This window comes from Lactuca saligna, chromosome 5, assembly GCF_052625555.1.
Source record: "Lactuca saligna cultivar CGN05327 chromosome 5, ASM5262555v1, whole genome shotgun sequence".
In the NCBI taxonomy this organism is placed as follows: Eukaryota; Viridiplantae; Streptophyta; class Magnoliopsida; order Asterales; family Asteraceae; genus Lactuca; species Lactuca saligna.
In genome coordinates, this window is record NC_136421.1 from 225074369 (window position 1) to 225091967 (window position 17599).

Below are 17599 nucleotides of genomic sequence, written 5' to 3' on the forward strand. Positions count from 1 at the left end.
CGAAGCATATGGGCTACGATTCATAATGTCTCACATAAAGACGTGATACTTTACCAGTCTTTTGCTACAATATTTCCACATACATAATTTCCTTATGTGGAACCATTTCAACATAACATCCGTATATGTTCTTGAATAAATTTGATTAAAATCTCAATCTAAGATTTTAGATTTGAAATGAAGTATGAATTTCTCTCCCTTAATTATAGCAAAACAATTTTTCAAACCCTGCAACTGTGCAATTTGAAACTTTTGTTTTCTATAATTAACATTGCTAACTTAAAACACTTACCATAATAATTACGCCCCCACTAACATAATAATTACATTCTTATTTGCATAACACTTATGCTCCCACTAGCTTTGACATGTACCCAGAAATCAGCTGAACCTCTAGAAATCAATACTTATTGACTTTCATCACCAAATTTCATATTTCTGATACGAGATGCTTCAATAAGACTTTATCTAGGCTTCTCAAACTCATACACGTTTCCTTAGATAGCTCACATGTGTCTCTAAAATTTTTTATAACTTACAACAATAAGTCTAAAATGTTTAGACCTTTTCCATTTCTCTCAATTCGAACTATGAAGAGAAATATCGTAAACATAATTGAATTTGAGAATGCAAGTATCACAATTGTTATCTCCTTAGAATCTACTTAGTGAAAGCGTTTCCTTAAAATCATTTTAATGAAGCAGAGAGAAAACATATGACACTTACATATTATGGTGTATGTGTTCCTATCCATGTGAATTTGGCAAACCATAATCATAAGACAAGGTCAGTGACAAATCCAAACTCATATGGACTAAACTTGTTCAATCTTAATTTCCTACCACCTGGTAGCATAAGGGCCCACCATGTCTTCCAAGTTGTTAAGAATCTCACCCATAATGATCAATGAAACTTTCATTGATCTAGGTGCTTTGCCTTATGCAAACAATTGAGAACTCATAGAACTCACATGCATAGTCAGCTTTTTACTGGAATGGGCACAAAAACAAGAATATGTCAACACGATAGGTTGCAAACCTCAAGTCGTGTGCTAGTGATAAACAATAGGTTTTATTCTTAATTACTTCTTGAAACTTTTTCAAGATCTTTAAGACTCCCACTGTCGTCTTGACATATAAAATTCTCTTGTCATGAACCATTTCTTGACAAAACAAATATTTAAGAGTTAGTGCGGATTCTTATCAAGATAAACACTTCACACAATTGCTCTTAGTTGGTCTTTGTCCTTATCAAGACATCACAACTTACCAATTTCAAATGTAGAAGAGAAAAAACATTTTACTCAACATTTGATGAGTGTTTTAAACCTTCTTAAGATTATGTTACTCAAGGCACAATCTTGGAGTATGACTCTAAGACTTGTTTTGGAACGAAGTATGACTCATCTTCTTGATTTAACCATTTCAACAATTCATGATTCCTTTTCTTAGCCATACAAATGCACTAAGATATCCTTAGATGATTAATTGTGATATGGTTTTCCATAATCATTGAGATGATCATTAAACACGATACTAAAGTACTCTCCCATCTTTTCAGATTGGAGAAATTTTTATCTTTCTGCCTAACTTGATTCTTCTCATTCGTTCTGCCATACATTGAAACTTTTCTAGTGTTTCAGAATTATACTTAAACTTGTAAGCATAACTATATCTACTAGCTTTTAGTAAATCATGACGAATAGTCTTATCGATCTTTGTGGTGGACTTGACCATCGTACAACCAAGTGTACCCAATTTCCTAGTCCTTCACTTGACTCACATATTCACGTGAACAAGGAATTAGTCTTAATTTCCCAAACACAAAGGTTCTTATTCATCATACAATACAAGTTGTATGATTCCAAGTTTCTATCCAACTAAAACTTAGGTGATTAGAATCTTTCCTTATTTGGTAAATTTTGACACTTCCACAAATGAAAGAATCAAATCCATATTGCTAATAATAAAAACATACAAACATCAATTTTTACAAATGCCATTGCAAGGAAACTTTAAAATAAAATAAAATAAAATAAATTTCTTTTATTTATAAAATCGTGGAAAAAACTTTTCCTTACAATGCAATTACAAATGAAAACTATGTTACTACATATTTCTAAGCAATCTATCGGAACTCCTAAGCACCAACTCAAAAATACGATCTTCGAACCATACCATCGAAATCCATCTCTTCGCGGATGAGATTCAACATGCTCTTACTTTTAAGCTTCCTTCCTTTTGGATGATCCTTCAAAACATCAAAATGCAAAACTTGTCACATTATGTATTAAGAATCAACAATTAGGAACTTAATAGAGTTAGATAGTGGACTTACCTGAAGCGGCGTCAAACTTTTTGACTTTACCATCCTTGCGATCTTTCAGGTAAATATGGCAGCTTCACAACCAATGCCCCTTCTCTTGGCAATAGAAACATATGGAATCTTTGGGAATAGTACATGAGACTATCTCAAACTTAGCCTTTCTCCTTACCTTTTGGTCAAATGACTCGACCATGGCTGATCCCTTTCCATTGGGAAGAGAAATATTTTCTGGACTTCCAACGTTACCATTGTTAATGTCCATGGAAGTTTGGGGAGTAGACCTTCCAATCAAGTTTTCTTTACCACTACGCCAAATCATTATTGATCCAGCCGCAATTAGCAAATAGGTAAGATCGATAGGGGTCATGTCGCGGTGTTTCATATAGTAATATTTAATGAACTCACTATATGACTCCGGAAGTGATTGAAGAACCCAGTCAACAACCAACTTCCTCGAGACAACGACACCCAATACTCTCAGCCTGTCAATATGTGACTTCATCTCCAAGATGTGAGTACACACATACCTTCCATCTTAATGTTTCATTATAAGTAGGGTTTGAGTGACCTTGAACTTTTCAAGTCTTTGAACTTGTGGGTTAGGGATAATTATTGGAGGAGGTGGAGGAACTTGTAACGCCCGTGTTTCTAGGCTTGCCATTTTTAGCAATGTAATAGTCTAGGTTAACCTTTGTAACTCAACTTGAAATAATAAGAATGTATTATTTGTGAATTATGTGAATTATGTGATTTATGTGTTTATTTTCTTGATTTTTATAATTTAATGAATTAAAAATAAAATAAGCATCAAAATTTAAGTGTGAGATAAGCCCGATATCTTTGCATAAAGTTGTAGTGGTCGAAACAAGGATTTCGGAGATATAAGGAATGCCAAAATCCGAGTTATAACGAAGAAGTTATGACCTGTCGAAGTTTCGAGACAGAACCGACACGACGCCGAGTGACGTAAAATATGAATTTACGTTAGAGCGATATTTAGCCGAAGTGATCTAAACGAGAATCGAAGATCTCGTTGTTAGCATCAAAGCGATAAAAAGTTAGGCGAGAACGGACGTCGGACGAAGAAGTTATGATTTAATAACGAAGTTTTCCTGTCCGAGCCTTCTAAAAATAAATAATAAAAATAAATTCAAAATTAGCCGACGGAGTCTAAACGAAAGTTGTAGATCGTAGTCTCACCTTTCCGTGGATATAAGGAACGTCGAAAACGGAGTTCGTATGAAGAAGATATGAATTTCCGAAGTTTATTAATTAATTTATAATTATTTTTCGGAAGCATTATCCGAAGGCGAGTCACAGATCTTATCCGACTTACGCGCCGCGTAAGTGAGTACGCCCCGCGTACTCCGAAAATGTCGACATCGCAGCAAGTGGCTTCGGATGACGCAAGCGCTTACGTCTCTGAGGCAGTACGCCCCGCGTACCCCGAAGTTACGCCCCGCGTAATCCCGAGGTTCAGCAACTATAAAAGGAGGTCCGAAGCAGCCGAGTTTTCTTTTACAAATTCTTCATTTTCTCTCATCTTTTTCCTCGATTTGCGTGCCGATTCCATCCCGAAGCCCCGGTAATATTCCCGAGTCCCGAAGCGAGTCCCGAGATCCCGAGAAGTGCGGTTCCCGAGCTGAAACGCTGCCCGCGAGGAGCCCGGTTTTGTGAAGATCTTCCAGATCTACGGAGAAACACCTCTTCTGCAAGCCGTAGTGCTGCCCGATCATCTTCTGATCAAGTGAGTGTGTAGTTACTTTCATTCCAACACAATATTATGAAGTATTTCCTATAAAATACGTGTTATGTGTATATATTTGGTTGTCATATGTGTGAGTGTATATTCACTCTCTTCTATCTTATAGATCTGAAGTATTCTCTATGAAATACGTGTTATGTGTGTATGCCTCATCTGTTATGTGAAAAATGTTTTGATTGAGCATGCTATACAGGTTTTGAAACTACGTATAAAAATGTATATTTTATCTACTAATATGTTGGGTAGAATATGGGTAGATAGTTGGTGTGTAATAAACAGATGAGAGGCCTCGTTGTTGTTTGATCCAGTCATCTAGCGGAATTTAGATGACGACCACGGACTTTTCTAGATAGTCATGTGGAACGCTAGCAGGCTCATAACCTGTAGGTGTTAATGAACTTGGGTGTTCATTCGCTGTATTCCATCCCCCCCATGGTTGCCTTATTTGACTTATATTGCTGAGGAATCCCCGAAGCATGTGTAGTCGCCCCGATGAAATATTCTTAGACTAGGTCCCTTGTGTTAGTTATTTTAGGGACATAAAGTGAGAATAACGGGAATGGGTAACTGGGTTATTGTTGGTTGATAATAATTAATTTAATTATTTATTGTGGGTTGAAACCCCTATATGCTCACCAGGCTCCCAAGCCTGACCCACCCAGTTGATTTATTTTACAGGAAGTGGCGCAAGAGCTTAAGATGGGCGAACATCAAGTTGTTTTGTTTACAAGTCTGTATATGTATATATTTGTTGAAAGACTTGTAATGCTATCGTTTATGCTTTATGATCTGTATCGGAACATGACATCCCGACTTTTGATTATGAAATGAAATCATATTTCTTTATGAAATGTTTTGATAAATAACTAGTTTATCATGTTTTGTTTTTGGGAACAAATTCCGCATCTCTTTTAAAATTAAAAGGATTTACTCTGAAAATTATTTTAAAAAGCATAAATGAAATCGGTCTTTTCGGGCCGAGATTTTGGGGATGTCACAGTTGGTATCAGAGCATTAGTTTAAGCGAACTAGGAATTTTTAGGATTTCTAGACTTAAACTTAGAATGCTAAGTGGAATTTTGAGATGTGTCTGTTATGTTTTAAGACACAAGCACTAGTTTATTTTAGGAAAGTTGCCTAAAATGCTTTATGTGCTAAATGTTATATTTTGCCATATATGATATTATTTGTTCGGATCTATGGTCTGTTGCCGACCGGATCTAGAAACCTTATGTGTGTAGGATTCTAAGCGTACGTCTACGATATTAGAACTAGCATGTAAACGTTTCGGAGTGATAAGGATGATTTGAATATCTATCGTGAATAAGGATCTAATTTCACCTTATTCGGTGTGTAGATCAAAAATGGTGAGAACAAGAAGTGGAGTTGGAAATGCTGATGAAAATAGGAATCAACCACCAGTGATTGAACAAAGACCTGTTGTAGCAGCAGCACCTGAGCCAATAACCATGGCTGGTGTGCAATTGATGATTCAGACGATGTTGGATCGTCAGATGGAGGAAACTAGACGGTTGCTTCAACAAAATCGTGAAGAACTATCGATTCGTGTGGAAGAGCCTGAATTAAATGAAGGGCACTCGGAAGGTGGAAACTTCAGTGGATCAGTTGGTCAAGCCAACCCACCGATAGTTAGGCAAGATAACCGCGATGGAAGGAATGATGGAATGGGATGCAAGTACAAGGACTTTTTGACTTGCAAACCATCGACCTTCAATGGAAAGGAAGATCCGATTGGGGTTATGGATTGGATCTCCGAAATGGAGCTAGCCTTCATGACGTGTGGCTGCAGAGGTAAGTTGCAAACCATCTATGCCGTGCGTCAATTCCGAGGTGGAGCCGTTCGTTGGTGGAACACTCTAGGGAAGACTTTGAGCCCTAATGAGCCACTGCAATTGTCATGGGCAGAGTTCTTGGTGCAGTTTAAGCGCAAGTTCTGCTCGACTCAAAATCTGTTGGAGTTGGAGAACAAGTTCCTGACATTGACTAAGGGCAGTATGTCAGTTGATGAATACACCAATAACTTCACCGATAAGATGGAGTTTGCCTTGCGTATCGTTCCATACGAGCTGACGAAGGTGGACCGGTATGCGAAGGGACTCCCATGGGAGTATGAGGTGCCAGTACGTCAGACACATACTTTAGAGGCAGCTATCTGGGCTGCCAAGTCTGTTGAGAACATGATAAAGGGGAGAACCACCAACAAGGTTGAGGTTGGTGAGAAGAGGAAGTTTGAGGGAACATCTGGTTCCGGCAAGAAAAGCAAATTTTCGAAATCTGATTCGAAAAGGTTTGGTGGGGGTAAAGGAGGGGAAGCGAAGTGGTGTGAAAAGTGTAAGAAAAAGCACTTCGGGAAATGTAGCGAGGATGTAACTTGCTACAAGTGTGGAAAGGTTGGACATTTTGCCAATGAATGTCCGAACAACAAAAGGATGTGTTTTGGTTGTAATGAAGAGGGGCATATTTTGAAAGACTGTCCGAAGAAGAAGGAGGCAGCTAAGCCCAACATTCCACCAAAGCCGAAGGCGAGAGCATTCCAGATGACACTGGAAGCTGCTAAGGATGAAGCTGATGTCGCTTCAGGTACCTTTCTCGTTAACAATTTGCCTGCCCAAATTTTATTTGATTCTGGAGCCAACTACTCCTTTATATCGCATGAATTTGGTAGAAAACTAGCTTTGCCTGTTGATAGACTAGATAATGCTTTATTAGTCGAAGTTGCTAGTGGCAAGTTTGTACCTGTTAGCCATCGTATGAAAAACATCTTAATCGACTTGAATGGGAATAAGTTCTGCAAGGAATTATTGCCTATCGAACTTAACGGTTTCGACATCGTGTTGGGAATGGATTGGCTCAGCGCCAATGATGCTGAAATTTTATGCAAGAAGAAGATTGTTAAAGTAAACCCGCCTAGGAAGGAATCATTTATGGTGTATGGGGACAAACGCCGAGTGAATTCTGGAATCATTTCCCTAATGAAAGCCAGAAAGTGTTTGACCAAGGGATGTACATCATATTTAGCATTCGTGATTGATGCTAAGAAGGAGAAGAAGGTGATGCAGAGTATTCCTGTGGTGTGTGATTATCCGGAAGTATTTCCCGAAGATCTTCCTGGATTACCACCTGATCGACAAGTGGAATTCCGTATTGACTTGTTACCAGGAACCACGCCAATAGCAAAAGCACCTTATCGATTAGCACCAACGGAGATGAAGGAGCTGATGATGCAACTTCAAGAGTTGTTGGACAAAGGTTTCATTAGACCTAGTTCATCACCCTGGGGAGCTCCGGTGTTATTCGTGAAGAAGAAAGATGGAAGTATGAGAATGTGCATTGATTACAGAGAGCTGAACAAGGCAACAATAAAGAATAGATATCCGTTGCCAAGGATTGATGACCTATTTGATCAATTGCAAGGTTCGAGCTATTTCTCGAAGATCGATCTTAGGTCAGGATATCATCAGCTGAAAGTAAGAGAGCAGGATATAGAGAAGACTGCGTTCAGAACTAGATATGGACACTACGAGTTCTTGGTTATGTCGTTTGGACTAACCAATGCTCCGGAAGCATTCATGGATTTAATGAATAGGGTTTGTAATCCGTTCCTTGATAAATCCGTGATAGTGTTCATCGACGACATTCTGATTTACTCAAAAAGCCAGGAGGAGCATGGCAGACACTTGCGAGAAGTGTTAGAAGTTTTGAAGAAGGAGAAGCTGTATGCTAAGTTCTCAAAATGTGATTTTTGGATTCGTGAAGTCCAATTCTTGGGTCACGTGGTCAACCAAGAAGGGATAATGGCTGATCCAGCAAAGATTGAAGCTGTAATGAAGTGGGAACAACCGAAAAGTCCCACGGAGATTCGAAGCTTTTTAGGATTAGCCGGATATTACCGAAGGTTTATCCAAGGCTTTTCTTCGATTGCTACTCCATTGACAGCTTTGACCCACAAAGGAGCTGCTTATACTTGGAGTGAGAAGCATAAAGAAGCATTCGAGAAGCTAAAGAAGAAACTATGCGAGGCACCGATACTTTCTCTACCCGAAGGAGTTGAAGACTTTGCTGTTTATAGCGATGCGTCTGGGGTTGGATTGGGTTGTGTTTTAACCCAAAGAGAAAAGGTGATAGCATATGCGTCTCGACAACTGAAAGAGCATGAAAAGAACTACCCGACTCATGATTTGGAGTTGGCAGCAGTAGTTTTCGCTCTGAAGATATGGAGGCATTACCTCTATGGCACTAAGTGCAAACTTTTCACTGATCATAAGAGTCTCCAATATCTCTTTAATCAGAAGGAATTGAATATGAGGCAACGACGCTGGCTGGAATTACTCAAGGACTACGACTGCGAGATACTTTACCACCCCGGTAAGGCTAATGTTGTTGCTGATGCTCTCAGTCGGAAAGTCAATCTTGAAAGGAAAAGGCCAAGATCGTTGAGAATTGAAGTTGTCTCGACCATTGTGGAAAGTATAAAGAAAGCTCAAGAGGAAGCTTCTGAGAAAAATGACCGAAAGGAGGAACGTTTGGGTAAAACGTTGGTGTTTGGTACAAACGGTCATGGACTGAAGGTATTCCAAGATCGTATTTGGGTACCTAAGTCAGGAGGAGTTAGAGATCTTCTGATGGAAGAAGCTCACAAGACCATGTATTCGATTCATCCCGGTAGCACTAAAATGTATAGGGACCTGAAACCCTACTACTGGTGGCCGACGATGAAGCTTGATGTTGCAAAGTATGTGGCCGAGTGTGTGACTTGTGCGAGAGTCAAGACACAACATCAGAAACCGTACGGGAGTTTAGAACCTTTACCTGTGCCTATGGGTAAGTGGGAAGACATTGCCATGGATTTTGTCACTAAACTGCCCAGAACAAAGAATGGTCACGACATGATTTGGGTGGTCATTGATCGATTCACTAAGAGTGCGCATTTCATAGCAGCCAAGGAGAAATGGTCTATGGAAAAGCTTGCGAATTCTTACGTAAAGGAAATTGTGAGGCTTCACGGTGTTCCGTTAACAATTGTGTCGGATCGTGATAGTCGTTTCACCTCGCGATTTTGGAAAAGTCTACAAGAAGAATTGGGTACCAAGTTGTGTTTAAGTACAGCTTACCATCCGCAGACCGATGGTCAGAGCGAACGAACGATACAAACACTTGAAGATATGCTGAGAGCATGTACCTTGGAATTCCTAGGTAATTGGGATGAACATTTACCATTGGTAGAATTTTCCTATAACAATAGTTTTCACTCAAGCGTTAAGATGGCACCTTACCAAACTTTGTATGGACAAAAGTGTCGTACGCCGTCTTGTTGGCTTGAGGCTGGGGAAAAGCAGTTTATGGGACCGGAGATGGTTCATCAGACTGCTGAAAAGTTGAAAATAATTAGGGAAAGAATGTTAGCAGCTCAAGATCGTCAAAAGAGTTATGCTGACAAAAAGCGAAGACCGATGACTTTTGAAGTTGGGGATTCGGTTTTGCTTAAAGTCTCGCCGTGGAAGGGACTTATAAGATTTGGTAAAAGGGGAAAGTTGAGTCCAAGGTTTATTGGACCGTTTAAAGTTCTTCAGAGGATTGGGAACCAAGCTTACAAGCTCGAACTACCAGAAGAACTAAATGGGATTCATAACACTTTCCATGTGTGTTATTTGAGGAAGTTCACGGGGGAAGTTCCCGACATGATTCCACTTTCGGAGTTGAGAATCGATGAGAACAAAAGGTCGATTGAGGAACCAGAGGCAATTGTTGACCGAAAGACTAAGAAATTGTGACGTAAGAAGGTGGAGTTAGTGCTTGTCCGATGGAAACACACGAATGGGCCAAACCTCACCTGGGAGACGGAGAGTGACATGAGGAGTCGCTATCCGCATTTGTTTGTTGATGTGTGATTCCGGGGACGGAATCATTCTAAGGTGGAGAGAATTGTAACGCCCGTGTTTCTAGGCTTGCCATTTTTAGCAATGTAATAGTCTAGGTTAACCTTTGTAACTCAACTTGAAATAATAAGAATGTATTATTTGTGAATTATGTGAATTATGTGATTTATGTGTTTATTTTCTTGATTTTTATAATTTAATGAATTAAGAATAAAATAAGCGTCAAAATTTAAGTGTGAGATAAGCCCGATATCTTTGCATAAAGTTGTAGTGGTCGAAACAAGGATTTCGGAGATATAAGGAATGCCAAAATCCGAGTTATAACGAAGAAGTTATGACCTGTCGAAGTTTCGAGACAGAACCGACACGACGCCGAGTGACGTAAAATATGAATTTACGTTAGAGCGATATTTAGCCGAAGTGATCTAAACGAGAATCGAAGATCTCGTTGTTAGCATCAAAGCGATAAAAAGTTAGGCGAGAACGGACGTCGGACGAAGAAGTTATGATTTAATAACGAAGTTTTCCTGTCCGAGCCTTCTAAAAATAAATAATAAAAATAAATTCAAAATTAGCCGACGGAGTCTAAACGAAAGTTGTAGATCGTAGTCTCACCTTTCCGTGGATATAAGGAACGTCGAAAACGGAGTTCGTATGAAGAAGATATGAATTTCCGAAGTTTATTAATTAATTTATAATTATTTTTCGGAAGCATTATCCGAAGGCGAGTCACAGATCTTATCCGACTTACGCGCCGCGTAAGTGAGTACGCCCCGCGTACTCCGAAAATGTCGACATCGCAGCAAGTGGCTTCGGATGACGCAAGCGCTTACGTCTCTGAGGCAGTACGCCCCGCGTACCCCGAAGTTACGCCCCGCGTAATCCCGAGGTTCAGCAACTATAAAAGGAGGTCCGAAGCAGCCAAGTTTTCTTTTACAAATTCTTCATTTTCTCTCATCTTTTTCCTCGATTTGCGTGCCGATTCCATCCCGAAGCCCCGGTAATATTCCCGAGTCCCGAAGCGAGTCCCGAGATCCCGAGAAGTGCGGTTCCCGAGCTGAAACGCTGCCCGCGAGGAGCCCAGTTTTGTGAAGATCTTCCAGATCTACGGAGAAACACCTCTTCTGCAAGCCGTAGTGCTGCCCGATCATCTTCTGATCAAGTGAGTGTGTAGTTACTTTCATTCCAACACAATATTATGAAGTATTTCCTATAAAATACGTGTTATGTGTATATATTTGGTTGTCATATGTGTGAGTGTATATTCACTCTCTTCTATCTTATAGATCTGAAGTATTCTCTATGAAATACGTGTTATGTGTGTATGCCTCATCTGTTATGTGAAAAATGTTTTGATTGAGCATGCTATACAGGTTTTGAAACTACGTATAAAAATGTATATTTTATCTACTAATATGTTGGGTAGAATATGGGTAGATAGTTGGTGTGTAATAAACAGATGAGAGGCCTCGTTGTTGTTTGATCCAGTCATCTAGCGGAATTTAGATGACGACCACGGACTTTTCTAGATAGTCATGTGGAATGCTAGCAGGCTCATAACCTGTAGGTGTTAATGAACTTGGGTGTTCATTCGCTGTATTCCATCCCCCCCATGGTTGCCTTATTTGACTTATATTGCTGAGGAATCCCCGAAGCATGTGTAGTCGCCCCGATGAAATATTCTTAGACTAGGTCCCTTGTGTTAGTTATTTTAGGGACATAAAGTGAGAATAACGGGAATGGGTAACTGGGTTATTGTTGGTTGATAATAATTAATTTAATTATTTATTGTGGGTTGAAACCCCTATATGCTCACCAGGCTCCCAAGCCTGACCCACCCAGTTGATTTATTTTACAGGAAGTGGCGCAAGAGCTTAAGATGGGCGAACATCAAGTTGTTTTGTTTACAAGTCTGTATATGTATATATTTGTTGAAAGACTTGTAATGCTATCGTTTATGCTTTATGATCTGTATCGGAACATGACATCCCGACTTTTGATTATGAAATGAAATCATATTTCTTTATGAAATGTTTTGATAAATAACTAGTTTATCATGTTTTGTTTTTGGGAACAAATTCCGCATCTCTTTTAAAATTAAAAGGATTTACTCTGAAAATTATTTTAAAAAGCATAAATGAAATCGGTCTTTTCGGGCCGAGATTTTGGGGATGTCACAGAAGTGAAGCATGATTTCCATCTCCACGATCCAATCGTGGAACATCATCTTCAAGAGGAAAGCTTATTCCAAAAGATTTGGGAAGACCATAGTTGTTTGAACTAGATATCTACAAGGGATAAATTCAAGTTAGTTGATTTAAGTCCTTAATATAATACCCACATGAAATATTAAGGCTAGGACCCAAAACAATATTTTACACAATATGTAGGAGTCCACGAGTCATGGATTAAACACTAATCCGTACTCTTGGATTATAATCCATGTTTCATGTGGGCTAACTCTTCATGGAACTTATATAAACTTAGCCCATCATGGATTAATAGTCCAAACTATATATATATATATATATATATATATATATATATATATATATATATATATATATATATATATATCATTGATTTACATAATCAGTCCCCGTTAATTTAATTAGTCTCTTTTGATCACTAAATTAATTCTTAATCAATACTAATTAAATAATATAATTTCATATTAATATATTAGAAATTATAATATATTAATAAATCATAAATAACCTATTATTCAAATATCCATCCATAAATTGTCCTGGTGATATGCAACCCGAATGGACCATGCTACTCTCCGGTCAAGTACATAATAATAATAGTTATGGGCTTAGCCACCTAATCCAATAGTTTGAGGATCACGGACGACCGCTAGGGCAAGACGGATGCACCTACTGTGAGGAGCAGGGCTTTCCAGCTGGCGGATGAGGAGGCTCGTGCAACACTTGATGTGGTGACGGGTATGTATCTTCTTCTTATCTCTTTATTTATGTTGATTTTTCTGCTTATATTTGTTTGTTTTGTTTTAGGATCGTTCCTTGTGAACAGTACCTATACCTTGGTATTGTTTGATTCAGAGGCTACCCCGATCTTTTGTATCTATTGTGCTCAACAAGAGGTTTGTTGATGCTCTGGGAGATTTTGATTGTCCATTAGAGGTTGAGATTGTTGATGATCATCCTGTGCGAGTATCTAGGGTTCATCTGGGTTGTGTTACGGATTTGTTCAACAAGTAGTATCCACTTGATTTGGTTCCTATTCCCCTGCGTGAGAGCAAGGTTATTGTGGGGATGGATTTTGTAACGCTTGTGTTTTTGGGCCTGTCATTAATGTTGATATAATAGTCTAGGTTAACCTTTGTAACCCGTTTTGAAATAATAGAAGTGTATTATTTGAGTATTATGTGTTTTGTGCTTAATTACTTAATTATGTGGTTTTATTAATTAAGAATAAAAATAAGCATCAAAATTTAAGTGTAAAATAAACTCGTTATCTTTGGATAATGTTGTAGTAGTTGAAACGAGGTTTCCGAATATATATGGAACGCCCAAATCTGACTTCGTATGAGGAAGTTATGATTTATTGAAGTTTCGACTTAGCGGTATGCAGCCCGAAATACTAGATTTGAGATCGAGCGGTTTTTAGCCGAAACAATCTAAATGAGAATCGAAGATCTCGTTGTTGGTATCGAAGCGATGAAAAGTTAGGCGAGAACGGACATCGGATGAAGAAGTTATGAATTTATAACATAATTTTTCTGTCCCGGCCTATTAAAAATAATTAATAAAAATAAAGTCAAAATTAGCCAACGGAGTCTAAACGAAAGATTTAGAGCATAGTCTCAGCTACGTGTGGATATAAAGAACGTCGAAAACGGAGTTCGTATGAAGAAGATATGAATTTTCAAAGTTTATTAAATAATTAATATTAAAATTTAATTATAAAATTCGGCCTTATCCGAAGGGGAGTCACCGAGCTTATCCGAGGTACGCCCAGCGTACTGCTGTACACCCAGCATACAACGAAGCGTGACATCCCTCGCACTCAAGTTCTTCAGATGACGAACGCCATGACGATTTCGGACGCGTACGCCCAGCGTACGTGCGAGGCTCAGCCTCCTATAAATAGGATGCGAGGGCAGCCGGCTCATTTGCTCTTTTTCTCTCTTCTCTCTCCTGTTTTACCTCGATTTGCATGCCAGAAGTACCCCGAAGCCACGGTAATATTCCTGATCCCCGAAGCAAGTCCCGAAGCCCGAAGATCCCGAGAAGTACGATTTCCGAGCCGAAGCTCTGTCCGCGAGAAGTTCGATTTTTGTAGAGATCTTCCAGATCTGCTGAGGATTACTACTTCTACAAGCCGTATTGCTGTCCGATCATCTTCTGATCAAGTGAGTGTGTAGTTAATTTCTTCTAACACATAATTATGAAGTATTTTATACGAAATACGTGTTATGTGTATAATTCTGTTGTTATATGTGTGAATGTATATTCACTCTCTTCTATCTCATAGATCTGATTTATTTTCTATGAAATACGTGTTATGTGGGTGTGCCTCATTTGTTATGTGGAATATGTAATGAATGAAAATGATATACAGGTTTTAAACTATGTATAAAAATATATATTTTTATCTACTAATATGTTGGGTAGAACATGGGTAGATAGTTGGTGTGTAATAAACAGATGAGAGGCCTCGTTGTTGTTGTTGTTAACATAGTTATTCAGTAGAGTATGGATAACGACCACAGACTCCTTCTAGACAGTCTTGTGGAACGCTAGCATGTTCATAACCTGTAGGTGTTGTGAATGATGTGTTCACCGGTGTACTCTATCCCCCTCATGGTTGCCTTTAGGATATCTATTGTTGAGGAAACCCCTTCGCAGTAATGTCCGTCCCAATGAAAATCCTAGATTAGGTCCCTTGAGATAGATGTTGTTTTAGGGACGTAAAGTGAGGATAACGGGAATGGGTAATCGGGATAGTGATTGGTTGGTGAAATTAAATATAATTTATTTATTGTGGGTTGAAAACCCTATATGCTCACCAGACTCCCAAGTCTGACCCACTCACTTTTATTTGTATTACAAGAAGTGGCGCAAGGGCGTAAGATGGATGAATCATCGAGTTGTTTTGTTTACAAGTCTCTATATGTATATATTTGTTGAATGACTTGTAATGTTATCGTTTATGCTTTATGGTCTGTATCGGAACATGACATCCTGAGATTTGATTATATAATGAAAATGCATCTCTTGATGAAATGCTTTGATAAATATTATTTTATCATGTTTTGTTTTGCTAACAAATTCCGCAACACTTTTAAATCAAAAGGATTTACTCTTAAATTATTTTAAAAAGCATAAATGAAATCGGTCTTTTCTGGCCGTGATTTTGAGGATGTCACAGGTTTCCAGCAAGGTACTTGTAGAGAAATTAAGTTGTTCACTATCCACTTAATAGTTGTTCTGATTATCAATATCCTGGTTACAGATGAGAGTCAAAGAGGAGGATACGTAGAAGACAACATTCTAGAATTGTTATGGTTCTTATGAGTTCGTGGTGATGCCTTTCGGGCTCATCAATGCTCCAACCACATTCATGGACCTTATGAATCGCGTATGCATACCCATGTTGGATTGGTTTGTGATTGTGTTTATCGATGAGATGCTGGTCTATTCTAAGAACCAAGAGCTGCATGAGGAGCATCTGAGGGAGGTATTAGAGACCTTGAGGAGGGAGATATTGTATGTGAAACTCTCCAAGTGTGAGTTCTGGTTGTGTAAGGTGCAGTTTTTGGGATACCTTGTCAACCATAAAAATATTCTAGTCGATCCAGACAAGGTCGAGGCGGTGATGAGATGGGAGGTTTTGAACTCTCCATTTGAGATTCGGAGTTTCCTTGGGTTGGCATGCTACTATCGAATATTTATTCAGGATTTCTCCAAGATAGCGGTTCCTTTGACTCGGTTGACGAAGAAGACCATCACATTTCGTTAGGGGCCTGAGCAGCAGGAAAATTTTGAGTCCTTGAGGCAGATACTATGTGAGGTGCTAATTATGACACTATTAGAGGGTGTTGAGGATTTTATGGTTTATTGTGATGCTTCGATCACGGGTTTGGGTGCAGTTATGATGCACAGGGGTCGTGTTATTGGTTACGCTTTAAGGCAGCTGAAACCTCATGAGATGAACTATACTACACATGATTTGGAGCTGGGGGCTGTGATGTTCAACCTCAAGATATGGCGGCATTACCTCTATGGGGTCTGTTGCACTATCTACACGGATCACAAGAGCCTGAGGTATTTGATGGATTAGAAAAATATAAACATGAGGCAACGTAGGTTGTTGGATGTGGTGAAGGATTATGATTGTGAGATCCTTTATCACCTAGAGAAGGCCAATGTGGTGGCCGATTCTCTCAACCGCAAGGAGGCCGTGGATCTGATCAGAGATATGTGCTTGAGGATGACAATGATTACTCGACTCTTGGAAAAGATCCGAGAGGCTCATATTGAGGCTATGAAGGAAGATCACTGAAAAAGCAAGTGCATTGTGGGTCAAGTGGATTCCTTTGATTATGATAGATGTGAGTTATTGACCCTTCATCAGAGGGTATGGGTTCCATAATAGGGTGGTGCATGACAAGTTTTGATGGAAGAGGTGTACAAGTTGAGATTCTCTATTCATCCTAGAGCAAAAAAGATGTATAGAGATCTTCGTCTTGATTATTGGTTGCCATGTATTAAGCGAGATGTGGAATGGTATGTGAAGAGGTGCTTGACTTGCAAGAAATTCAAGGCCGAGCATTAGTAACCTCATGACAAGATGCAACCATCATACATTCCTGTTTGGATGGGAAAATATTACCATGGATTTCATCAAGAAGTTTCCACGGACAACACACAAAGTGGATTCGATATGGGTCATCGTGGATCGATTGACCAAGAGCACACATTTCATCCCGATTCAGGGGAGTATCTATGTTGAGAAGTTAGCCGACATTTACATTAGGGAGGTTGTGGCACGACATGGGGTGCCGGTTTCAGTGGTTTCAGACAAGGATATTCAGTTTAATTCTAGGTTTTCGAAGAGGTTTAACGAGGAGTTGGGTACTCGCCTACACTTTAGCGTGTTTTTCCACCCACATACTGACATAGATAGTGAGTGGAATATCCAAACCTTGGAGGATATGCTTCGGGCATGTGTATTGGATTTCAGTAGGAGTTGGGATACGTATCTCCCTTTGGCAGAGTTTTCGTATTAACAATAGTTATCACGTCAGCATCGATCAACCTCTTTTTGAGATGCTCTATAGGAGGACGTGCATGACCCTGATATGTTGGGGTAAGGTCGGTCAGCGAGTTATGGGGAGTATTAAAGTAGTACTCAAGACTACCGAGTTGATTCATCAGGTTTGAGGTAGACTTTAGACAACTCAGAGTCGGCAGAAGATCTTTGCCGACAAGCACCGTTCATATATCGAGTTCCAGGTTGGGGTTAAGGTTCTCCTAAAGGCGTCATCGTGGAAAGGTGTCATCTAATTCAGGAATAGGGGAATGTTGGGCCCCATGTACATCAATCCATTCAGGGTTTTGGCCCGTGTGGGCAGGGTTGCTTA